Genomic DNA, 26,155 nt, shown 5'->3' with positions numbered 1-26,155 from the left:
CCACAGGGCACCATATCCCTGACTGCTGTGTGATCACCCTTAGAAGAGAAATACCCTTGAGCAGGCTTTCCACTGTTGCACACAAAAAAGGAGATAGTAACTCCAGATTCACTGGGTTTGAAGGGAGATGTCTCTCTAGGGCTAACTTCAGGTTTTCAAGTACCAAAATCAGGGAACCCCGTGAAAGCAACAACAATCCCACACTGTACACCCAGAATAGCTGCTTTGCTGAATTCTCCCTGATAATGTTTGTAATCCTACCAAATGTGGGTACTGGCTCAATGGGCTTCTGCAGGCCAAACTTTCTCCCCAATACAGCCTCCACTGCTGTGAATGGCCACATCCCCCTCCATGCAGTCACTCAAGCCAGAAACCTGGAAATCATTGTCAATGCCTCACTCTCCCTTGTCCCCTGTAGCCAATCATGCTGTTGATTCACTGTTCCAGATGTCACTCACAACACTCACCTCTCCCCATTCCCACTGCCATTGCCTTGGTCTGGGTTTTCATGATCTTTCTCTCAAGTTACTCCAAAAGCTCCTAATAGTCTCTGTTTCCAGTCCCTTCCAACCCCTATCCATCCACCACCTTGCTCCAAGAAGCATCTTCCCAAAACATAAGTCATGTCACTCATTTACTTAAAATCCTATCAGCAAACTATTGCCCCAAGCACAGGGCATAAGATGCAAAGCACTTTGTGATCTGGCCTTGGCCTGCTTCTCCAAACTCACCTTGCCTTCCTCAGTCTTCAGCTGCTTGCATGTCGCCAGACATATGTCATATACAGTCGAGCCTCTGAGCCTTCTCATGTGCTGTTACTGTGCCTACAACACTATTTCCAGCCTCTTCTGTGGGCTGACTCCTACTTTCCTTGAAGACTCAGTTTAAGCATCATTCCCTCTGGAAAAATTTCCTAAAACTCTCCCCAGGAGGCTGCGTTTAGGACTTTCCTTTCTGCTTCCATAGTTCCTCATGCACACTCTTCTAATCCTGTATTATAATCATGGATTTCCTTACCTGATTCTTCCACCAGACCATCACCTCCTTTGGGTGAGGCGCTGTAATCATTTCTATTTACCAGCATTCTAGTACACGGCCTTGCACATGATAAGATGGTCAATAAATGTTAATGGAATGAAAAACTATTGGGGCTATGATCAATATATGGTTGTTGAATTAATTGAATGGATTATTTAATGATCTTTCACCCAAGTTACTCCAGGAGCTCCAAGGATGTCACTCACTATACTAAGCATCTGCTTTTTTTTCCTTTGGTGGATTTGTCAGGCACCTAGTATAAGCCAATCACTATACAGGTCTCTAGAAATTTCAAGATGAATAAGATAATGCAGTCTCTTCCTTGTGAAGTTTGTAGTCTGGCTAAGGACACAGACCCACTAATTAATCCCCTCCTGCCTCCCTCTCCATTCTGTTGCTCAAATAAAAAAATAGGATTCTCTCTTCATTGATCTCTTTTACTCACCCCCCTCATCCAACCCAGCAACAGGTCTCACTGAGTCTACCTCTAAATCATAATATCCTTCACTTTCATCTCCATTTCTACCACTATAATCCAAACCAGCATCTTTCTCTTTGACTCATTAGTCTTCCAGCTTTCACTCTTGCCCTTTACAATTTATTCTCCCCATAACAGCCTGAACGATCTTTTGACAATGTAAAAAGAGCATGTTACTTCCGTTCTTAAAATAATTGCTCCACATCACACTCTTACCAGGCCAATGAGGATGATTGAGCTCAATTCTTCACTTCATCCCTTAATAGAATTTTGCATCCATACCCTTGCTATGGCTTCTTGGTAGGAATTATGTACTTCTCCATCTCTTGACCTAGAAATTGGCCATATGACTCCTTTGACCAATAGGATGTTAACAGACATCACCAAAGCAGAGGCTCAACATGTGCTTATAGAGACTGGCATGCCCCTTGTGCTTCTCTGACCTGCCATGAGATGTTAAGCCCCGGTACTTCCTGTGCCAAAGAAAATGTGGAGACGTGTGGAGAAAATTTGAGCTGAACCCAAATCCTGGAGCAAAGCCCCACCAACGCACACACCTGCAAACAGGTGCTTAACCTGTGTAGTTGTACAGGACTCCTTGCTTGGAAGAGCCCCATGTGTGGTTTAATGTTCTTCTGTTACTGTTTTGAATGTTTTAATATTTTTAACAAGGGCCCTACACTTTCATTTTGTTCTGGGCCCTCAAATTATGTAGCTGGTAAGCAAGAATAAATGTTTGTTATTATAAGCTACTAAATTTTGGATGGTTTTATTTATGTTCTTTCTTTGTAGTACCTATCAACTTCCGAAGTTACCTGTCCACTTACTTGTTGACAATTGTCTTCTCCAAATAGACTGTAAACTCCTTAACAGCAAAGACCTTGTCTATCTTGTGTGTCTTTGTAGACCCAGGGCCTGATGCATCCCAGACTTCCAATCAATGCTAGTCGAATAAATAAATGAACAACTTCCATAATTTCTAAAATCAGGCAAAAAGCGCAAGAGCCTCATGGACAAAAGTATTGGTTCTGTCCAAAGACAGGAGGTTTACAGAAGAGGCAATGCTCAAATTTCTTCATCTCCTTCACTCATCCTTCCTTGTCTTTTATCTATTCAGAGTACCCAGCACCTGAGTGAGATTAGCAACCTCTGTAAAATCAGGTTTTTCTACAGTCATCTTCCAAAAACATAGATGGAGGAGAAAACAAGAAACACCGCTTTTCTCAGACCACTCCAAGGATAAGTTCACTGCTCAATACGTTAGGAGGTGGACAGAGGTGTTCACTGTCCCCCTGGCTTTCTTCTTCCTATTTATTTAATAACATGATGCCAAGAGTTTTATCTGCGCACTGATCACTGAGCTCGGGCCTCCTCTGCAGCCAGTTGTGCCACATGACTCATTTCAGCCAATATACATGAGCAGAAATAAATTACACACAAACATTTGCTTCACAAAGTTGCTATAAGAACCTTGTGAAGTATGAGCTAACATCACACGTAAAGGGCTTAGAAGAGTGTCTGACTCATAGTAAGCACCCAAGAAATGTCAGTCACCGTCATCATTAATACTTGAATCTCCAATTTTGTACTCATTACAAAAGAATAGTTTATGAATCTCCCATTGTTCTCATAGCCATGTAGTATCCCAAGTCTCTGGTTATCGATTCAGAGGCTGTTCCTTCATTGTCCTTCATTGTCCTCCATTATCCTTTCTTCATTGTCCTTCCAGTGTATTACCTTGGAGAAGACATTGCAATGGAACAAGTCACTAACCAAGCATTTCCCCTGCTATATTCCAATTCCCGTAGGTAAAGGTGTGCCGGGGTCTCAGGAAAATGCATCCCGTCTCAGATCTTATGGGCTGCTTTGTGCTTACCAGGCGGCTTTACCCAGCACCAGCATTTCCAAAGACATTTAGAGACTCAGTAGAAGTGCCCAGAAGCACTTGAGTGCTCTTGAGTAATAACTAGCTTCCTATTTGCAATATTTTGAGAACACTGTGCCATAGTCTATAAAACTGGAGGCAATTATGTGAGAAAGTGATAAAATGAAATAAACTATTTTCCCTGGAAAGCCACTGATTCTGAGGCAGTGTTGTAGATGCACGGTTCTTTCTTGCATCTTTCTGGCACGGCCAAATGATAGAGTTAGGTGTTATGAGCACATGACCTTCAAGATAGGCAATCTGGATTTGAGTCCTAGCTCCACCCTTTCCAACTGGGTGACCTTGGGAAAGTCACAGTCTCACCAAGTGTTTAAATGTGGCCCACTTCATACAACTGTAGTTTATGTAAGGAGCAAATGAGATGATGGAGGCAGAGCACTCTCAATAGCGCCAGGAGCACAGTGGGTGCCACTGTTATTACTGTCGCATTGCTCAAAACTCACCGGGTCCAAGTCAGCTCTGTCACATGACTTTCAGCAGCGCTTCCTGACAACAAAGCTGTTTCTGCAAGTCACTAACAGCCAAGAGACCCAGTGGGCAAATAATTTTAACTGTCGCAGAAAGACTTCAATTTCCTACTAGTCAATTAAAAAATTCGTAACTGCCTCCTGCCCTTCTTGTTCAGCGTTTTAAATGGTGCTCCCTAAATAGAACATGTTTCGTCCTCTTTTAGCCCAGCACTTTCCAGTCAGGAGAATCTTTACGTGGGTTGTTCTAATCCACATTGATTTTCCGTTTTGGAGTCCAGCTTATAACCTTGGGAATCAAGTCCTCCACTGGCTTCTCACCACAGGTGACTCTGGGAACAGGCCTCCCAGAAGGGCCTCTGAAAAACCTCCTGGGCAGAGGTGTGGCCCTAACATATTTTAAGCAGAGGAGGAAATTCTCTTCAAGCAGCACAGGCAAAGGTTCGTGAGAAAGTGCTTTCACACAGACAGGCTCAAGAGACTCCTCGACTCCGAAGAGGCAGGAACAGAATTCACGAGAAAATGGGATAAGAATTCAGCCCTCAGACCCACAGCACTTTCAGATATTAACACCCTTGCCTTCAGTTTCTCCCAGATAGCAGGAAAAAGCAGCATGAACCATCACAGCTGAACCAAGCACAGGCTGGGCAAAAGCAAACTCCCTCATGTCCCCACTGCAGAATTCACCTCTTGGCCAGCGTGAAAATATCCAGAACAATACAATTCAGAAATAAGCCATCTTATTTCCTACCGGTTTCTGTTATTGAATCAATAAAAGTTTTCCGTTTTGAATATATACACTACTCTCCTGAAAATAACGCTCAGAGCATTTTAAAAATAAGTTAAGAATATTCCTCAATTGCACGTAACCCCCCATATCCAAAGGAAACAAGGTCTCAGGTTATCACTTGGATGGAATGTGGTTGTGAGTAGGACGAGAGGCTCAGTGGGTCTCTAAGAGCTCTTCAGTGCAATAATGAAGGCATTAAATTACCAGGTCAGAGGCCCCAGTTCACAAAGAAATAATATCAGTTTATTATTTCTAATCTTATTAAGTTAGAAAATAGTCTTGAGATGCAATGTCATCCTAGAATGGCTAAAGTATTGATTATGTGAAGCTGCACTCATGGATAATTCAAGGAGCCTGGTTTTATTTAATTTCAGTAATTTTTAAAGCATTCTAACAAATTTTCTATAAAGTAAATAATCCTGAATTATTTCCATAAGTAATGTAAATATATGGTCAGATTTACTCAGTTTTTACCAGTTACATATTTTGCATTACAAGTTAGAAACAAAAGAATTATTTTTAATCCTATTTTCCCAATCCCCAGTGTCTTCCTTGAGACAAATAGACTTTTAAAAATATATATTGCAGTTTAAAAAAAAAATATGGATGTTATCAAACTAGAACTTGTGACAATCCATTGATGCCGTCATTTTCTTATAATTGCATTATGTCCAAAGCTGAAACCTCAATGTGCTATGATTTCGGATTATGCAAGGAAAAGCCTATAGCCAGGCATTGTTACAATGTCAACCTGCTGCAGCTGGAATTATAGACAGCAGTTAACCCTGCCAGTACCTCTTTCTCCCCTGCCTACCAGCAGAGCTCCACTTGAGGGTAGGGCCAGAAAGAAGCCTCAGTCTCCTCAGCCACAAACCACATTCTCCCCTTATGTTCAAGTGGCCCCAGTCTCTGGTGAGTGGGCAAGACTGGCTACTAGAGCCAACAGCTTAATCCAACATTGAATGAACACCTACTATATGCCAAGACCCAGGCCAGGCATTCAAGGATACAAGGTTTTCTTCCTTCTAGAAGTTTCCAGTTGGATGTATGTCTGGATAATGAAAGGCTTGGGAAAGTAATGTCCAGGGTGGCTGGGGACCTCTTCGCCATGACTAGATATTACCAAGGCTAAAAAAGTCACCACCCTCTGCTACCACCACCACATTCATGACATTGTTCTCAATATCCTTCTTTCCTTCCACATAGACAATGTTTTTTCATTCTCTAGGCAAATAACATGGCACCTGCCATGTCCCAGGTGCTGTGCCTGGCATTAGGAATACAGCAATCAGTGAGATCCACATTAGGCCATTTAGAGCTTCACAGTCTAATGGAGAATACAGGCAGGTCAATGAAAACCAGATGGCATCATACACTGTATAAGAGTAGACACTTGGTACAAAAGGATCATGGAATTCTTTCTTGGGGAGGAGACATCTAAGCTGAGTTTCCAAACATGATGACAACACATACAAAGGGAGGTGGGAATGGAGTGCAGCATTTTAGACAACACGGGCAAAGGCCCAGTTGTGAGAGAAAGAGACATGACAGGGAACTCCTAAGTGATATGTCAGGAATACACAGTGCAAGGAGGCAAGGGAGGAGCCCCCAGTTCTGCTCCCAAAAGGCCCTGCATGAGGTGCTATGAAATTGGCTCTATGGTTGACTCACCTGGGGTCAGCCTCCACCAGTGGCTCACCTTGGCCTGTGTCCTGTAGGCCAAAGAATCCAGCAGTCTCTTCCCTGTCTCTCACTCACATCCCCTGAGGTTGTTAATTAGACTTTTCCTATCCCAAGATTTTGTGAGCAGTAGGCAAAGTGCCTTCATGCAATTAGTGAGCCTGAAGTTACCAATCCAAACCTGAGACTCACGCCCTCAAGAATGTTTCCTCTCAGGATATTTATTAGCTCAGAAGACATGTGTGAGCAAAGTATGTTATTTAGTGACCTGTAATGCCTGAATAATGATCACAGTAAATCAGACCTCATTATTATGTGCAGGAGAGCCGGGCAGCCCAACTGGCTAGGTAATGAGGTCTAATTTAATGCCCTGGTGTTATTCTCCACATGTTTGCTGGGAAGTTAGGGGTGGGATGGCGGGGTTGGCCTGGTGGATCCAGAAGCCCTGGGATGTCAGCAGTTACCTAGGGAGGCTAGTACACATGTTAGGAGCTTGGGAAAGACTGTGCTCAGCAATGCTCAGTCTCTCCCAGTGGGTTACAACAAGGCCTGGTCCTCTCACAGTGGCTTAAACCAGAAAAGCTTATAGCCACAACTTATTATAACAAACAACAGCACTCTGGGAGCTATTTCTCCGAAATAAAAGGAAGGTTACAAAGGCAGGAAACGCCAGCACAGATAGCAAAATAAGAATCTCCATGAAAAGAAATATTAACTGTCAGAGGGTTCACCTCATGAGTCATGTGTCTCAGACCAGTCTGTGATAGAGTGTGCTCAGCATGTCAGAGCCAGGGGAGATGGCTCTTGGTCCAGCCTTCTTTGAGTGTGAGTAGCCCTCACTTATTTCTTGCTTTGAGGAGGCTTTTCCATAGCAATCCATTATTGTGGTTTTTAATTCTTCATGCACAGCCTTTTCTCATCGATTAGCTAACGTCATTCGTTTGGGCCTGTCCCATACAAAAGTCAATGGAGAGATCAATTTTAACCATCTGATGTACAAAAATTTGCTCTTAAAACATCCAGAGACTGAAATCATTTATCTTTGGTTCACCAGCTCATAAATCTTTTCCTGCTATTGGTTTCTTGTTGGGTAGCAGACATAAAGAAGGAGCCAGCCAGAGACCTTTATGCTGGTGGCCTTCTCTGGATCCCCATGGAACTATCATCTAGGAAACCTCTGATATCCGATGGCAGTTACAAAGTGTAATATCTGTGTGTGGCATCAGGTGCCAGACAGGCTGCAACACTCAACACGCTATCAGCTGAAGCTCCCTCACTGCCCCCTTCATCAATTTTCAGTCCTCTCATTCCTATCAGTGGAATATGGTGAAACCCAACAAAGCAGACTGCACTGCCACGTGCTGGGGGCTCACGTAAGGCGGATTGGCTCCCCACACGAAAAGCGATGTTTGGTGCAAATCCTCCTTGTCTTCCATACCAGCAAAATAGCAGGATTCTCTTGCATTTTCCCTGAGCAACAACTGGAGAATTTATTTCTACAGGGCACGGGAAAACGCTTCTTCCACGTTCTCTTTGGACTTGAAAAAGATTCTTAGATCTCCCCCTCTTCTGGGAACTCTGGGCTCATAATCAGACAAAAAGCCTTTTAGTAATACCAAACTATGATGCAAGATAATCCTCCGAAGTGTAGGAGAACAGCAGAGAGTGACTCAATTGTGTTTTAAAGCACTCTGAAAAATAGCAAACCCATTCATTTGAGCTCTTCAAAAGTATTCTGTGTTATAGGTTCTCTAGCTGGTGTTTTAGCTGAATATGGCATTAAATCTTCATTGTATGGCAAGGCCTCTAACAAGCAAAATGGGAAGAGGCTAAGTGTGCATTGGCTGCCAAGGCAGAGGTTTCTTTATTGTAAACCAGAACAGTGAGATGGGTGTGGGTGCAGTGGGCTAGTGGAGTAGAATCTGTCTGGGATTCAAAGTGATCACAATATGGTGAATATTGACTATGGTCAAAATATCCTGGAAAATCACATAGGATGGTGCCCATTGATGATGGACACACTACCTCTCGCTAAAGTCAGCCCTGCTAGATTTTCTCTAGCACTGAAATAGGCCTGTGTCTACACTTGGACTTCTGTCTAGGGACTAGTTGTCATGAAAACTGTGTGCCTATAAACAGTAGAATGGCACACAGCATTAAAAGAGGCTGATGCTATGAAGGGCCGGGAAGACTGAAGTCATCTGCAAGAACAGCAAAGTTATGGTTCCCACTTCATGTACACCTTCTCCCAGTGGTTCTCGACCTTCAGCCCTCATCAGAACAACTGGAGGCTGGTTAAAGGACCAATCAAGAGTCCTACCTCCACAGTTTCTGATTCAGTAGGTCTGGGGTGGGCCTAAGAATTTCCATTCCCAGTGAGGCTGTGGCCAACGCTGCAAACCACTGATTTGGGGGGTTGTGTGAACTGATGGGAAGAACTTTCTATACTAACAGCCTTCCTGCACTTTCATGCTGCCTTACTCCTACATCTGTACCCACATTTCCATTTTCTCCAATCTTGAAGTAATCGTTTGTCTCTAGCTATGGTTTCTACCAACTTTGCTTCATTCTATTATTGGCTTTTTTTCCAGGTTGCAGAGGAATGTATGATGCCCTTCCTAATGTCTAAAAAATTTCATCAATCTTCAATTACTTGCTGATAGTGGTCTTCCATTTTCTCTACCACCCCACCAGCAGTGCCTAGATTTGCCAGAACACCAACCCTTTAATATGTAGGGCAATACTCTTTTTTTGTTCCTTTGAGCTAATTCAGGCATTCTCACATGCACGCATTTTATTGGCCATTATAGGTCAAAACCTACCCCCCACAAAGGCCACAGAGAAGTAAATAACACACGTGGCACAGTGTGTTCAACTCAAGGTGAGAGTCAGCACGTTTTCAATAAGGCACAGTAACTATTCACCAGATTATTATAGGATTCAGAGCACATAGCAGATATACAGTCTTGTACGTGAGAGTGTGTGTGTGTGTGTTTGTGTGTGTATTTCAGAGACAAATAATGCTAAAATACTGCAATCCTTCACAGGTAGGACTTCAGTATCATATTCATGCTAAGAACACATTGTTGGCATCACTTAACTTGTCTGTGATGTACTCGATTGACTGTGTTTTATGCCTAGTGAGAAAAATAGAGATATATAGTTTACAGCAACAAAAAAGAGAAAGGTGGCTATCCACCTCACGTCTAATTCCCTGGTTGCAGAAGGTAACTCAGAAAATGTTCTCTCCCAGGCAATTAAGTGAGCTAATGAAAGGCAATTTACATGGCAGAAAGAGAAAATAACTAAACAAACTTATTTAACCTATGGCCTCATCAGGACCAGAGAGCCTCTTTCCTGGAGTCTAGAACTCCTGAACCTAAGAAACAATTCAGTCAATTTTCATCTTTTGTCTGCAAACATCTAAGAAATGTTAGTTGAGAATAGAGTTTTGTGTTAAGCTGTTTGAATTTTTGAAAAATAATATATATATTCATGCCTTATATGTCTCTAATATCACTAAATTTAATCAATAGATAGTGGTTTTTAAACAAAGGATTGTTTTCTCAATAATTGAAAACAGAAGTATTTTCCTTTGTGTCTGCCTTTGAGTTTTCCGTATCTAAAGCTGAGAGTAGTGAGGGGCTCACACTGTCCCAAACAGATACCACCACACAAAGTGACTATTTTTATAAATACTGTCTTCCAGCAGCACGGCGGCCTCTGCAAAAGCATTCTTGCAAACTCAATATTATCTCATGGTGGCAAAGTGATAGACCTATAAGGGGTCCATTTATTCAGGAAAGACTTGAGGAATGTTCTGCAATAATGTCGGAGTAATTCAAGTCTCTACTGCTCCCATACCTGCAGTCTCCTCCCATCAAAGTGAGGAATCTGTTGAGAGTTTTTGTGAAGTCATAACTTCCTACTTTGCTAAGAATATTACAGCCAATATACCACAACATCTTTATCCACTGTGTTTTCTCTCTCCTACGCTGTAATTAAAATGTCCAACATTTAAATACGTTCTATTGTTTCCAGCTTAGTATGGGCAAAGGTAGTAATTCTAGGATAGACCTAATTACAAAGCCCCATGTTCCATTCTGCGCCAATTGCAAGCTTTTCCAAGAATTTTATAATCTGGAGCTCTGACATTTCCCAAGTGAATATCCACAAGTACTGTTAGTGCCTGATTGTCTGAAGAAATATTGATCTCTCCAAGCTACAAGCATTTCATGTTTGGAGAATATATGATCCACACTAGATATTATTCTTGATCTACACTAGATATTCTTTTACTCCAGATGTAATCTACATTGAAGATTGTGGAGGACCCGTAGTTCTTTTTCCTTCTCCATCCATAATAAGCGCCATTCTCCAGTTCCTACAGGTTGTTCCTAGGCTTTATTTACGTATCTCATTCTTTCAGAAAGTCCTAGATTGATGTTGTATTTTTCGAAGTAATGCTACCTGTTCTATCAGCAGAACCCAAATATTTCAGTGGTTTAGCAAAAGGAAAGTTTCTTTCTCACTCATGTCACAGTCCAGTGAGATTATTCCTGATTGGGAAGCTCTCCATATGATGAATCAGGGACCCAGACTCTTCCCATCTTGTGGCTCAGCATCTTCATCAGGCAACTCCCAAAGTTGCCCCAGAAGTCATTTCCATCGTAACCAGCTGAAGGGACAATGAACATGGAGAACCTCACAAGGGAGCTTGAATAGGACAGGCCTGCAAGTGGTGTAATTACTGCTGCTCATGTTTCCCAGGCTCAAACCCAGTCACACAGCCACTTAATTGCAATGGAGGTTGGAAAATGCAATGGGCTGTGTAAGCCCAGTGGGAAGAGGAAGCAGGTTTGCTAATTCCCAAGCAGCCTCTGTCACAAGGGCTTTTGCATCCTTTTGGACATCGTCACTGATGGAAGATGGCCATAGGACTGAAACAGCTGGCTTGCTCTGTGCAGACTTCTCCTTCCTGGTCTTCTGATTTCTGGGTAAGGGGACTCCTAGGCCTGCCCATGGGGAGCATCTTCTAAGAGAAGAAAGGAAAGAAAAAATGGCAAAATGAATTATCAATAAATTATAGCTCCTTGGTTATCAGGGACACGTGTGCATACATTTCAAACAATTAAGCAGACATGATAGGAAGCTAAGTGTGCACAGTGAGAAGCTCCGAGCAGTAACTGGTAGGTGGCCCACACAATTTCAACCCCTCCTTAGTACACAGCTGGGGCTGGCATTCTGCTACAGATCTGCCAAGTCACTTGCCCTTTACTCATTGTTTCCCTGGTCCCCAGCATCAGAAGGAAGTTCAACTAGGGAGTTTGATTTTGCTGAGCTGGACAAAGCAATTTTCTGGTGTCATCTCATTTGTTAGCAACTGTGAGATGTCAGCACCATGCATGGTATGGACCCAGGTGGTATGTGCATGCCCAGATACACAAAGAGCATACAACAAATGTCTGGAGAACTGTGAGAAAAGACTTTCAGAGCAATAATTCTGTGTGATATAAGAAAGCCAGAGAGTTAACCGTCACCAAGGTCCTGGGAGTAATTTGATTTTTATGGGAAACCCTGGGAGACCTTTTTCCCTACCATTCCTATTTTGAGTGTAACTTTATCTTGTTTGCTTTTATGGATGCTAAAGGCTGGAAACCTTTAACACTGAGGAAGTTCTCAGATTTAATCTGGACATTGTTCAGCCAGATTTGCCAATTCAAATGGGATTTTCGGCCTCTGTGGAGAGAAGGGATCTAGAAGCAGGGAGATGCACAAATGCACAGCCACCTCTTCTTCCCAGCCCTCATTGCTAAGGCCGAAGGAAGAGAAAGAGGTTAAAGAAAGGGCTGGGTATTCCCCTTTAGGCTCTACCTTCCTGAGAAGAGTCACCCTATGTGGGTTTCCTCCTGATCCCTGACATAGAACAAACTGGATCCCAGAAGAGACTGTGTACCTACTGAGCTTGCTCTTTCGTGGATCTGGGGGCCCACAGTCTTCAGCCTCCCATAGAAACATTTCATTGCTTGGGCAAGAGACCTCACTAGAGCCCTGTAGCCCCCCACGGGGGCAAATCAGCAGGGCCATTTTGTATAGTGCTTAGGACTAGAATGCCTGGTGTTCGAATCTTTGTAAAAGTGTCCTGAAACATTATTACAGTGCCCTATGCAATTCAACTGCTCAAAATGCATTTGAGAATGTGTCACATTCTTGCTTTGCTTCTTTCTTTTTCTCTCTGGCCTCCCATATCATATTTCCTTAAGCGATGATTATCTTCACAGCCAGTGAGCAGGAAGAGGAAATAAATGAATGTCTCTTTCCTTCAGTGAATGAGGACGGGCCCCCTCCAGATAGTCCTTTATATCCTCTCCTGAGAGACATTTGATTCCAAGTTGATTGCGAAGGTCATAGTTCACAGTCAACACCCAAGCGTCTATGCAGCAGCATTAAAAAGAAGAGTTTTGTCATCAGTGATGAAAAGGAGGACAATTGGGGAATTTCAAGTAGCTCTAAAACACAGTAGAGTTCTCACACTCAAAAGCAGACAAGGGTCAACAGGCAATGAAGAGTGAAACTGGCTGGGAGGAGATTGGGGGCAAACTGAAGAGCACTTGGCCCACTGGAAGGGTCCACCACTCCCCAACATCCATTCATGGCTGCCAGGCCAAACAGGGGCCACTGTTGCTAGATCCATTGATTTTCTAGAGAAGCATGGGGAAATGTTCCCATATGAATTATCCCATTCTCCAACGATGAAAATTAATTCATGCTTTCAAAAATACTTTGCTTGCCAACCCAGACACACTGAATGGTGGATGTCCATGGGGACTTCATTTTGCAACCTCTGTGAGTCTACCTCTCTACAAATAATTGAGGGCCAGCTATTATTGATATGCTCTTCTTGTCCATTTGTACATTTCCTGGCCATAGGATTTCCGTGTGAGGTAGTAAAATGAAATAATACTCATTAAGAACATATCACTAGAGACCAGGAGCAGTGGCTCATGCCTATAATCCCAACATTTTGGGAGGCTGAGGCAGGAGGATCACTTGAAGCCAGTGAGCTATGGCCTCCTGTGAGAACCACTGCACCTACTGGACAACAGAGTGAGACTCTGTCTATAAAAATATAAGTAGATAAAAGTAAAAATAAGAACATATAACTAGGAATACAGATAAAATAAATTCAATCTATGGTGAAAAGTAAGAATCTACCTCATCTCCTTATAAAACTATGGTCTTTTCTCAGCAGTTTAAATTATTCAGCATTATTAGATGTAATGTTCATTGAAAGAAAATTTTTGAAGTCATTCAAATCCAAGAATTTGGTCTTAGGAAGCCTGGCCACAGACATTACTAAACAGCAGCATTGGACAACTGTGGAAAATTCCTCTCAATCAGACCTCAAGAAAGATCTGTTTGTTGATTGGAAATGGGAGAATTGCTTGTCCTCAGGAGCACAAGAAGAGAGGATTTGAATAAAAGTGCTGAAAATCCGAAACAAAGAAAGGGTCCTGTAAACTGCCTAGATAACTGGGCAGACAGGCCTGCCTGACTTATGAAGGAATATGACCCATCCATGATGGGTTCCCTTAAAGGATCAAGGAGGCCTTCATGAGGAAGATTGGAGGACATGCCTGTGGCTGTATGCACCTTTGGCCAAAGGCCTGGACCAGAGGCCCCCAGAGTTTGGGGTTTGATTACTTCAAACATAGACATCTATGCTACTAGATACAGCTTCTTTACTAAGTGTAGGCTTCACCTCCATCCCACTCCCACCCCCAAACTCATCCCAAGGTTGAGAATCACTAATTAATTGGCCTGAATTCATAGTCACTGGACAAGGTTACTGGACATACACTGATTTTGTTATCACATACCTTCTAAAAGTTAATGAAAGGTTTTTTATTAATCCAAGTTTTAATAGGCTATATTTCTTCATATCTAAAGAAGTAAGACTGGGGAAAAATTGAATGGTTTGTTTTTAATCTTTGTAAGTTCAAGATAACTCAGTTGATTGTTTTGTATCTCTTTGACAGAAAAACGAAATCAGGCACACACAAAACCGGATTCTCTCTGTCCTCATGAAACCTGCCTCTAAGGATGCATTTGTATTTATTTTTTAGTAGAAAAATTATCTTCCTTATGGCTTGCCTGTGGTTCCTTTTCATTGCTGCAGGGTTTCAGAGCCTGGGGAAGTGGGCTTCTGGGGTCCAGGAGACTCAGTGATGCCGGCGGATGCTGTGTCAGCACCTTGCACGTGTCATCCTGGAGCTTACGGAGGTCAAGATTTTTCCTCCTTCTTTTGTTCTTCTTGTTCTAGGGGTATGAGAGTGCTTCTCTCTTGTTTAAGAACCCTAATTAGGGATTTTAAATCATATACTTAGTAATAACTTAAGAGCAATTTTTAAAAAGTTTACAGCAGGGCAGGAAATACAAGATAGTCACACTAACATAAAAAACACCCTCAAAAATAAAATGCATAGACAAAATATCAGAAATATGTTTCACAATTTTCCATGGTCATAGGAGATTTTCCAATCTTCTTTCTACAATTAATCAAAATGAAATGCCATTTAGCTTCAGAGAGATGTTCTTTTCTTTTGATGATGAAAGAAAATGATGGAAATAAATGAGAGTTTTATTACATTCAACTTTTCTTTGCTGAACATCAATTCATTCTATAATTAAAAATGTATTTTATAATTTACACATTTTTAATTTATGAAGTTAAGTGTCCTTGTTACCTGGCCTCAGTCATCTATAGCAGGGAGCAGGGACAGGATGTTATGACCTGATGGTCTCCACAGTCCAGCCCCTAGTGCTCAGAATCCAGGGGTACTCGGGCACTGGACATTGGATCTCAGCATCAGCAATGAGCTGCATCATCTCTGACAGGAATGGGTGATAAGAACATTTCCCTTCACCATTTTTAAAAGCCAGGTCCTTGATTTTCATGGGCAGGAAGGGGGAACATGGTTGTGGGGGTGGTTAGTTTACCACATCACATTTTCACATTTTCATCTATCATAATTTAGATCTTTACATTTCTTGAGTTGGTGATTGATAGCCTCCAAACACATAAACACTCTCCACCTGTACAGAATGCACCAGGGACTCTGCTCTCATAAAGTCAGGACCAAGGTAGAAGTGAATAAAATTCTAAAGCCCACTTCTTAGCAGTAGTAAGTCCCAGGATCGGCCACGGCTACAGAAGGTGACAGTTTCTGGATGCTGTTAGTTTGCAGCAAATCGAAGTTTTGTGGTTTTATCTATTACCAGAAAAGCCCTCCAAAAAAAATGTAGCCAGTGGGGAAGAAAGCAGGAGTCCCAGCGTCTCATTTTTAACAAGGACCAGCTGAAAAATGAAGGCGCACACCACACAAACCATCTTATGTCTGCCAATTCATTTCCTGGCCCCAAAAGAAAAAAAACCCTCGTGTTTCCTCTTATGCAGGCCAAACATGGCAAAGCACCAAGGGAATTCTGAATGGAATCAATTGCACTTGTTACTAACTGAGTTTTCTTTTATTCTTATATTACCAAGGGCTGGATACTCAGCTGCAAGCAATTATAATGAAGAGTTACTGAGTAATGGTTTCCAGATTGCTCCATGATGGGGCATTAATTGAAAGGGACAATTTAAGAGCTTAGGCCATGTAAATGCATTTCTTATTCTGTCAGATTGAGAAATTTCTGGATGCAAAAGCCTGAAATGCTTAGAACTGATAAAGACTTAATAACGCCCATTTAAGCCAGTATTTTCAAAACGAGTTTCATGTTTTTAAGAGAACAAATATTAAATGGTGAACCTGTGAGCTTGTTCATTCAACCAGGAAAATGATCTAAATAGCACATTGGCATGCTGCACTCATATTATAAACATATACATTGTATAAAATGTCACTTGTTTAGTGTGTTGCATTGCAAAGCCAGTTAAGTTTGCAAGTAAACTTTTATTTTTCAGTTATCATGCTATTGATGCATATTGAGCACCCTCTCTTGCTCTCTTGCTCTCTATATATGCCTTAAAATTTTAAACAGCATTTAAAAACACATAAATGAGTTTTATATGTGTATGCATGCTTTAAAATTTAAAACATTTCTAAACAGATTTGCTTGCATATGAAAGTGGGCCTTCTCAAAAATTAACTGTGAAGTCCGTATTAGAAAGCTTTATTTTGCCTTTTTTAAAGTGGGCTTTTATTTCCCTGAGCCGCATTAAGCTGTAACATTTTCAAAGAGGTTCTCTGATATGCCACATTAAAGATAAGTATCATAAGACAGTAAGACAGTTAATGCCAAGCAGGGAAGAAAATCACCAGCTCTCTCAAAAAATGAAAAAAAAGAGTTGTACTCGTTTTTAAAGTCTAATTTCAGACTTCGGCATTAGTACTAGTTTTACTTATGAAAAGGAAGGAAGAAGGAAGAGAAGGAAGGAGGGAGAGAAAGAAAGAGAAAGAGAAAGAATAAAGAAGGAAAGATGGATGGATGGATGGATGGATGGATGGATGGATGGATGGATGGATGGTAGACAGAAAGAAATAGATGCAGACACATTTTAAGACATGAATTCATCGTTGAGGAGAGATGGACACCACTGCCCTTTCTCATTCTGTTTTCTAAATCTGAATTGCCGTCTGAGAATTGAACTTTTACCCTTCCTTCTGCCTTCAGTCTGGCATTCTGGATTTGTGCACAGTAGCTGTGGTGCTGATGGTAGACTTCTCCTAGAGTCTTGACATAAACCATGACATGGATGGCAACATAGGCAGAGGAAAGAAGTTGTCAACCTGGGGAAATTGAGAGCATTCAATCCAAGAGAATGAAAAGGAAAGGCCTCATGATATACTTGTTATTATACATTGCCCATTTTTACTCATTCATTCAACAAGCTATGTTGTACCCTTTCTCCATCTATCACTTCACATGCTGGCAAAGCACAAAACAAGGATGAAGGCATCTTATCTATTCATGGGCATATCTTCGTTTATTAGACAATTCCTAGACTATTCCTTGGATGGAAATCTTCTTTCTTATTGGATTAGTGATTCATAGAATGAAAGCCCTGAATTAATATCTGACTCTTCACCTTGGGCTGTTCCTTATCTGATAGTAGTGAAAGTAAGCTCAAGCAACAGTGAAAAAATCTGGTGGTCTTTTCTGCTCACTCTAAAGTCAAGGTCAAGCCCCATCAGAATGTCCCACACAGAAGTCAAAAACAAAACCACTTGAAAAGTGGATGGTCAATTTGGGACAGGGTTGAATACCATCATAAGTAATAAAGTAATCCAAGCTAATTATTCAAACAGAACTGCCAAGAATCCAAGATGAGATAGGGAAAGCATTCTTTGCCAGCAAAAAACATTGCCTCAAATGATCCCTTTTTAGTCACAAAAATCTCCACTATGTATCTGTCCTTTACTTTGCTACCCTTTCTTTTTTCCATTCATTGCTGAAATCTGATATTTTAACTGAAGGTTCAAAACCCCTTTATTTATTTCCAAGATTTAAGGGGAAAAGGTTTCTTTTAAAACATCCTGAATTTAAAAATAAATAAACTGAACAGGAAGACTTAGACTGTCTATTTCAATTCATCTTGTGATTTCTCATTTTGTGGATTGTACTGATAAATTATTGTAAGTCACATCGTAATTTTGCCTAAGAAATGTGAGCATCATCGGGTGTTTTTAAAACACAATAGGGGCCCTCTTTCACCCAGCCATTTCCTGGGCTGCTGCTTTTCCCTGAACAAACCCAGGAATTCCAGGCCAAATGGTTCTGATAACAGCAGATCTTGGGTAGAATTGATTTGATCAAATAACTCATACAAAATGCAGCTTAATAGGTGTCCTTATCCTCAGGACTCCACTTAACTAGAGAGAAGAGAGTGAAAACACGTTCTCTTTTGATAATGTACTTTATTCCAAAAAAAATTTTGTACAAGTACATACACATATATTTGAATAATATATGAGTGTAACTACTACACGAAGGGGTATCATTATAATCTTGGATCCTGAACATATACTTAATTTCAACAGCTTACAGAAAAGAATTAATGTTGCATGCATAAGTGTGCAGTGAAAACTTTGGAAGTTGAGTTAGAGGGTTGGTTTTGTTTTGTTTTTTAACAATTTCAAAGTTCCTAAAATGCAGATAGTGTGAGGAAAAGAATTGATTTTCTACATGACTAAAAATTCAGAGTCGGCAATTTCATGCTTATGCTAAGCAGTTTTTCTTGAATCAGTACCTGGAAAAATTAAGGTAATTCCTGTGTTTACAGGCTCTATTCAAGCAAGGCAGGAGCAACATTTGAGCGGGATTAACAATCAAAAATTGAAAATCTACCGTCACCACACAAGCTTGCCTTTTCATTTTGTACAGATCATAAAATACGTAACACGGACCAGACCCTTGTCCGGCAAATGTTCACATCCTAATTTTTAAAAATAGCTTTTATACACAATTGCTCTCTTTGCAATAAAACAAAGATTTGTTTATAGCTACAATTTAATTAAGAACCTTTTCGAAGAGGAAGATCTGGAAACCAGGGATCTTATTTTTCCTTTTTTTTTTTTTCCGCCAGGGTTGTTTGTTTATTGGTTTAATTTTCCCTGAAGTAAAAATACACTTTGAAATGTAACATGTCATTATGTAATTTGTAGTAACAAAGTGCAGGCCCTTGCACACGACAGCAAACAGGACCGCTCCGGCTCACAGACAGTCCCCATATCCACAGCCCCCTCCCCGATCTGATTAACAGCCTGTATAAACATTCAGCCAACCAGAACAGCGGCCAGTGCACAATTTGGTCAGCCATAAAACTGCCAGCCAAACACAGACACGGGGGGTTTATGCAGAAATCTTAATTTGGGGGAAATGATCAAAACTGAGACAACATGGCCCCCACGGAGATCAGGAAGGGCTAACCTTTATTTTCATTAATCCCACCACACACCCCAAATAGCAAGGGATGCTATCACCTCTGAAGGTAAAGTGCTTAATAAAATGTCCCTGAAATGCAGCATTGCAGAGGGAGCATGGTCAGGAGCTCCACCCCTGAACAGCAAAATCTAAAGGGGAAAAATAAGCTTCTATTTTAAGGAGCAATTTTAAATGGTTTGAGCTGTTTGGGAAAGGTCCTATTTTGACATACCCAGAATGGATTCCCTCCATCAGCATGTTTTCTATTGATGCAAGAAAAACTAATATGTATTCTAATTGTGCAGAAATTGGTGAAATTTATACAAAGGGTGTTTTGTGTTTTTTTTTTTTTCCTTCCCACCATTTTCATTGCCCTTGGCAAAAGACTTTAGACCCTTCACATAATGGAAAATTCAAAATGTTCAATGTAAATCAAATAATTAGTAAGAAACAGGTTTTAAAAAGTTTTTTTTAGAATACTCTCGCAAGATGGTGAATTTGTTTTTTCTGGCTTGGGACAGGATTTCATAGCTCACTTTTGAGACTATATGGTACCCAACTTTTAACAGAATTGAGTCTTTTAAATATTCTCTTTTTTGAAAATATGCTGGTGGTAATGACAGTGATTGAATTAGCTATAGCAAAAAGACATTGCTTTAGCCTGGTTCCTTTCTCCTCAATAGCTTTTTGCTAACTGGTTACTATAGAGCACTGGGCTTCACAGAAATTTTTCATAATTTTCACCTTTGTTCTAGTCTTACTCCTTAATTTGGAGTCTCTAATTTGTTTGAGAAAAAACAAAAACAAGAAAACATGATCAGCCACCTTACCAATGCTCTCCCAGACCGGGTTACCCACGTCTTCCTTGGTATATCTAATTGTGCTCACAAGCGTTTACTTTTTCCTCTCGTAAGAAACCTGCATGCTTTTTTCTAGGTGGCTTTCTGCTAAAGAAATTAATAACTAAACATAATGCAAGCTCCAAATAAAATGAGAAAATGTATAGACATATTGAATAATTATTTTTTCCAGGCCTTAGGCAAACCACTTGCCATTTCATTTAATTCTCACAAAACCTATGAGTTGGGTTTTGTATGTATGTATGTATGTATTATCTACACTTTTTTTTCCCACAGATTAGGGAACTGAAGTACAAAGAGTTTCAGTAATTTGCCCCCAAGCCACATAGCATGTGAACAGCAGAGCGAAAGTACTAGCTCAAGCAGCCTAATTCAACAATCAATCTACTGCCCCTCCTAGATATGATGTTATTGCCTTTGTCGAGAGGTAGGTGTGTCTCAGATCCTTAGGGTCATTGCAAAGAGGTGGACAAGGAGCCCTCCATGATGATTTCACTTAGGCAGTAAGTGAGATAGCCTGGTGAATCTAAGGAGCATCAGTTTCAGAGTTTGAAAGCTATGGGTTTCTTCGCAAGCTCACCACTGATTAGCTGCAGGACCTTGGAAATATTTACTCACATATCCCAGCTTCTGTTTCCTCATCTGCAAAAAAGAAAAAATTTTTGTGAGAGTTAAATGGAAAGTCATTTTTTTTAATCCTTCACGAACATAAAGAAGATTTTCAGGTCTTCTTTTCTCTCCCCAAGCTAATCCATTTATATCACTTTGTGATCAGTTTTAATCATTATAACATTACAAATATACTTTACGAAATTACCTTTCTAGGGTATAGCTTGATGAAAGGATTTCATATATAAAACAAACTTTTAAACCAAATATTTGGGTACATTTTGTTTAACTCATTGGATCACACTAAATTGCAGATACTCTAAAAAATGAGTTAGGTCTCCTAAGAACGGCTGAAAAGTAGGCACATTTGCCTTCACTCCAAAAACCAGCAAGAAAGTTTCTAACATTCATGAATGTTCATTTCAAAAGCATATGGCAATTGCACGTGGGCTACTCTTTGGTCAGCAAGTTAAAGAAGATCAGAAATGTCAAAGAAGCTTCCTCTCTGATATCATCCATCAACTCATGGTTGTTGGACCTTCTCTGTCACAGCCTGCCTTCAACCGATTCTCTCTCATTGTTGGAAAAAGGGAAAAATGAGCAAAAACTACTACAAGCAATAATTCAAATCATTGCCCAAAATGTTCTTCCAACTCTGTGAGTTACATAACCTTAACCTATCTTGAAAACCACAGATTTCCATCTCCCTGGGATGGCAGAAAGCAACAGAATATTCTAAATGACATTTTCAGGTTTACGGGTTTGACATATCTTTCAAAACATTTCCGAGTTTTCCCCACTTCATTCCCCAACACCTCCCCAGGAGCACTTGCAGAGAGCAGGCCTAATGTTTTCGATGATAAATTAGTTGTCAATATATAGACAAGTTATTTTTTCCAAAGCCTCTTGGAGCAGAAGCATATTCTACTTCCTCTCAAAGGCCCTAGAACTACCTGTGTACTGGCATGCTCACAAGAAAATTTTTATTCACAAGAATAATCTGTTGAAAGGAGGATAGATTTTCAAATGGAGTTTCAAATAATCCTCACCTTTGAGATCATCTGTGCTCACAGCCCAGTGTTTTTACAAGATGAAATGATTTACAGAATCAAGCCTGGAAAAATTGGAGGGCGACTCCAAAAGGCAAGAACATGTTGCCTAGTCAATCATTCATCCTGCCAGGGAAACTTTTGAAGTTTCTAAACTGTTATGAGACACCGCTCTCTATTCAGGGCAGAGGAATCGTTGAAAAGGCAGGAGGTATGCTGGCCACACAGCCAGCATGGAGAGCTAGAGTTTTTGGCAGGGCACTTCCACCCCAAAAGCAGACAGAGTCCTGGAAGGGCGTTCATGTAAACAAAGCAGGGAGATAGCTTCAACTCTGCAATGAGGCGCAACCTTTCCCAGATCAAAGCCTGGATCACAGAGACAGCACTGAAGAACTGAGTGTCCTTTCTGGAACATCCAACTCCACGGGAGAGACTTGAACTGGAGCCACAACCTTGCCACCTGTAGCCAATGACTTGGCACACGAAAGCTCTCACAGGGTGGGGAGCCTGCAGCTGCTCCCACAACAGAAGATCAATGGAAAGATAAGACAACACAGGGAAGAAAGGTTTCTTACTCGAGATACTGAAGCTGAGATCAATTAACTAAAGCTTGCATCCAGGCAACCCAAGTTCTCTATGCAGTGTTGAAAGGGGATGGAAATCAGTACAGGGTCGTAAGCTCTGAAGCCAGGTTGCTGGGGCTTTGACTCTCTACTCTGCGTTTACTAGCTGTATGACCTATGCCTCAGTTTCCTTACCTTCAAAAGGACCTAATAGTGCCTCCTCCATAGGTTTTAATGAGTGACTGGGACACTAGAAAGCTCTCAAAATGTTGCCGTTATTATTTGAAGTTACACAGACTTGGGTTTGAACCAGGTTTGGCTACTTAGAACTTTTGTGAACTTGGAGAAATGACAATCTCTGGGTGAACTCCCCAAGGGTAAAATGGATGTTAATACGGCCCTTACAGTATTGCCATGGTGATTTAATTTTGTATGACACACAGTAGGCACTCAGTAATTGGCACTTCTGATTATTTTCATTTTTCCTGGTTTCCGACAGAGAAACCTGACAGGACTGGTGAGACTGGAAGAAACATAGCCAGTAAAATTTAGGATCCTCTTAAGTCCCCAAAGCTTCATCCATATGCAAAAGAGATACATCCCCAGGGAAGACTGGGTCCTGGATGTTTTTAAATACACAACTTACTTTATTTTAAGAGCAAAAAGAGAACCTGGAAGTGTTCCCAAATTTAACATCTGCAGGCAGATAGGATGACGAAATGTATTAGTACTGAGGAATAACTTTCTCCTGTCTTCTTGGAAAACATCTGGGGTATTACCCTCCCCTCCAATCATTCCCCCACCTCTTACCCCCAAGCTGACTCTCAGCTGACAGTTTATCAGCAATAAATGGAAACACCTGGGCGGCAGATAAGGCCAACTGAGTGTGATCAGCCGAGGAAACCTTAGGGATGCATGCCACTCAATATTTCTTTTTCCGTGCCAGGCAGGGCAGAAGCACAATCTAGCCTGTGACAGATGGCAAGGTTCACTTTCTCATTCATTCATTCAGTCATTCATTCAAAACAATCTCAGGAGGTCAGCAGGCCCAGCTCCCTGCCTGAAATAGGTCAGTGCCTGAGGCACCAGGTGAATTAGAAGGCTATTGATCCTGCTTTTAACCACATCTGCAAAAAGACATTCTAGAAACTAACTGTGTCTTGTTCAAATCTTTAATCACCCTTTCTTTTGTGAAACCAAACCCCCTCCAGCTACAATTTCTCATCTTTATAGAGATGAGAAATATCATCTTTTGTACCCCGTGGCCAGTCAAAAAGTATTTTTATTGCCATCTCTGCTGTAATAACCTCCCCAAACTTGAAAACTCTAAATCCGGTTTTCTTCCCATGTCCCCACACCATATTAAACAATCCCCACCTCCTTTGCTCTTTCTTCAAAGGTCCTACTCGTCTACCTTTTAATTAGCTTGTTTCTTTTCTCTCAACTCATTCCAGCATCTACACATCATTTAGAAACCAAAACTTGACACAGAACTCTAATCGTTGACAAGAGATGTAGCTGCTATTAAAGTGAAAATGATCCAGTGTGTGCTTTCACAAAGCCACTACCTGGACCCCCAAGCAAGTTACTTAACCTTTCTGTTTCCTCACCTGTAAAGCTGATTCAATCATAAAGAATGAGGTCTGTGAACATGACATTAGGAAGACCTACCAGCAGCTGGTAGTCTGTAAAAGGTAAAAGTACTTCTTTTACTTCCTAAAAGAAGTAAGTTCAGAAAGACACGTAGAAATTAACCAGGTCAAGAGAAGAAAGCAATCCTACCAGAGGCAACTGCGTGTGCAAAGGTCCTGAGGCCTGACCTGAGGACCAGCATGAGTAGATCCCAGAGAACAAGAAGAGGGTTGTGAAATGAGGCTGGTGAAGGAGGTAGAACCCAGATAACATAGGGCCATGTAAGCCAGGATTTTGGTCTTTTTTTTCAAGGCACTGGGAAGATGATGAAGTTATAAGCAGATTTATGTATTTTTTAAAGGCTCCTGGCTGCAGAATAGGTTCGACACAGAGAGGATGTGGGGAGAGTAGGAAGCTCTCCAGGTAACCCAGGAATGGGACTGAGAGCTCGGACTATGGTGGCATTTGTGAAGATGAAGAGACGTGGCTAGATTTGGAAATGAGAATTAACAGCACTTTACTGATTCACTGAATATGGCAGTGAGCGGGAGGGAGGTGTGCAGGGTGCTGCCAAGTGTCTGATTTGCTCATCTTGGATGGCGCTGCTGTTTACTGAGGTGGAATGTTGGGGGAGGAACGGGTTTGAGGAAGAAGGCATGAGTTCAGTGTTTGGACATGCAGAGTTTGAAGCGCTGTGAGATGGCCAAGTCGAGATGTGGAATAGGCCATGGGATTTATGATTGGGAGCTCAGAGGAGAGCCTAAGCTGGAGATATAAATTTAAGAGTCACCAGCATATAGATAATAATTAAAACCATGAGTACGGACGAGGTCACGGAGGGAGGGTGTAGAATGTGAAGGAGAAGAGGGCAGTGTATCAAGCCTTGAAATTCTCCAGTATTTAATGGTAAGCAAGAGGAGAATGAGCCAGGAAAGAGACTGGGGAGAGTCCCAAGAGGTGGGAGAAAATCAGGAAAGAGACTGGGGAGAGTCCCAAGAGGTGGGAGAAAATTAGAATGTCAGGTCATGGAATCCAAAGGAAGAGGATGTTTTAAGAAGAAGGTGATGCCAACAGAGATGCACAGAATGGCCGAGCAGGACCCACAGAATGTGATGTGTCAGGAAGTGAAGTGTGGCATTTGTTTATCCTTAAGGATCTCATGTAGGTTACATTCCTGTGGGATTTTCAGGATTGTGCGCGCTCCTGGGTTTTGTTAACTCGGAATTTTTCCACTTTTCCTATGCACAGCTAAGGCTTACTGTTGCGTGTTATGACTGAACTGTGTATCTAACGTGATCAGTTTAGCAACACCAGGGTTATATCTCATCTATCCAGATGCTTCTGCTGTTCAGACTGCAATCAAGAATTAGGAAAAAAGCAAAAAATCTCAATGATTCTTGCTAAAGTCCTGTCACTAATATTTGTGAGTTTACTAATAGAAGCCTTTATTTAGCTTTCACTGAGAGCTATATAACCTTTACAAGTTTTACAAGGATCAATGTTCGGTTTCTCAATCCACAGCAAAATGGAAAAAAACCTGTGGGCAGGGGCCAAGGTGGAGGAGGAAGACCAAGAAGGAAGGTCACTGAGGCATGTGAAAATTGTTACAGTACGGTCAGTCCTCATTAGAAGTAGATGAAAATCTACAAAAAGCAGGCAAAAGAACCACAAAATTACAGCAGTCTGAGACCATTTAGTGAGGAATAAATACACCTTAGTCCTCAGTAGCCTTTGGAGAAAACATCACAATATACTGCCTGTTAATAACAGAGTAACCAAGGAAATTTTAAATAAATGCTTGCTACATTAAAATAAGTGGGGGAAGCCTATCATATGATTTTCCTTTCTGTCCCTTGTATTTTCTATAAAGTGGTTTTGAGAACTATAGGCTCAATCAGTTTCAAGTTAAATTTTTGGGTGAGAATTCACTCTAGGAGGTAATGTACACATCAGATTGTTCGGGGATGTTAGGATTGACCAGAGGGCTCCGGGATCATCAGCCTTATCCAATAGAAAATTTCCTGTTGGCCTTTCACCTAATGGTTTCACAGCTATTAAATATGGTCCCCTAGATGTATCATTTTATTAGAAATTGATACATTCAGAATGTGGCAAAC

At 41.2% G+C, this 26,155-nt stretch overlaps 1 long non-coding RNA gene across 14 annotated transcripts in view; it reads right to left on the bottom strand.

Moving 5' to 3' along the window:
* LOC105737767 overlaps window positions 1-26,155 on the bottom strand; it is a 182,704-nt gene that overhangs the window by 39,937 nt on the left and 116,612 nt on the right. For 4 of the 14 annotated variants that reach the window (XR_004026406.1, XR_004026408.1, XR_004026409.1 and 1 more), the window contains exons 2-3: window positions 20,766-20,827; window positions 17,058-17,191 (exon numbers count right to left, since the gene is read on the bottom strand). This is a non-coding gene — a long non-coding RNA (uncharacterized LOC105737767). Of the gene's footprint in view, window positions 1-11,862; window positions 12,832-14,279; window positions 15,345-17,057; window positions 17,192-20,765; window positions 20,828-21,843; window positions 22,239-26,155 lie in introns of those variants that run through there. The other 10 variants (XR_004026411.1, XR_004026401.1, XR_004026403.1 and 7 more) reach the window with 9 other exon arrangements.

This window comes from Nomascus leucogenys, chromosome 17 (genome assembly GCF_006542625.1).
Source record: "Nomascus leucogenys isolate Asia chromosome 17, Asia_NLE_v1, whole genome shotgun sequence".
Lineage (NCBI taxonomy): Eukaryota > Metazoa > Chordata > Mammalia > Primates > Hylobatidae > Nomascus > Nomascus leucogenys.
Note: the sequence above shows the minus strand (reverse complement) of the source record. Positions and strands in the feature narration are given on the sequence as shown.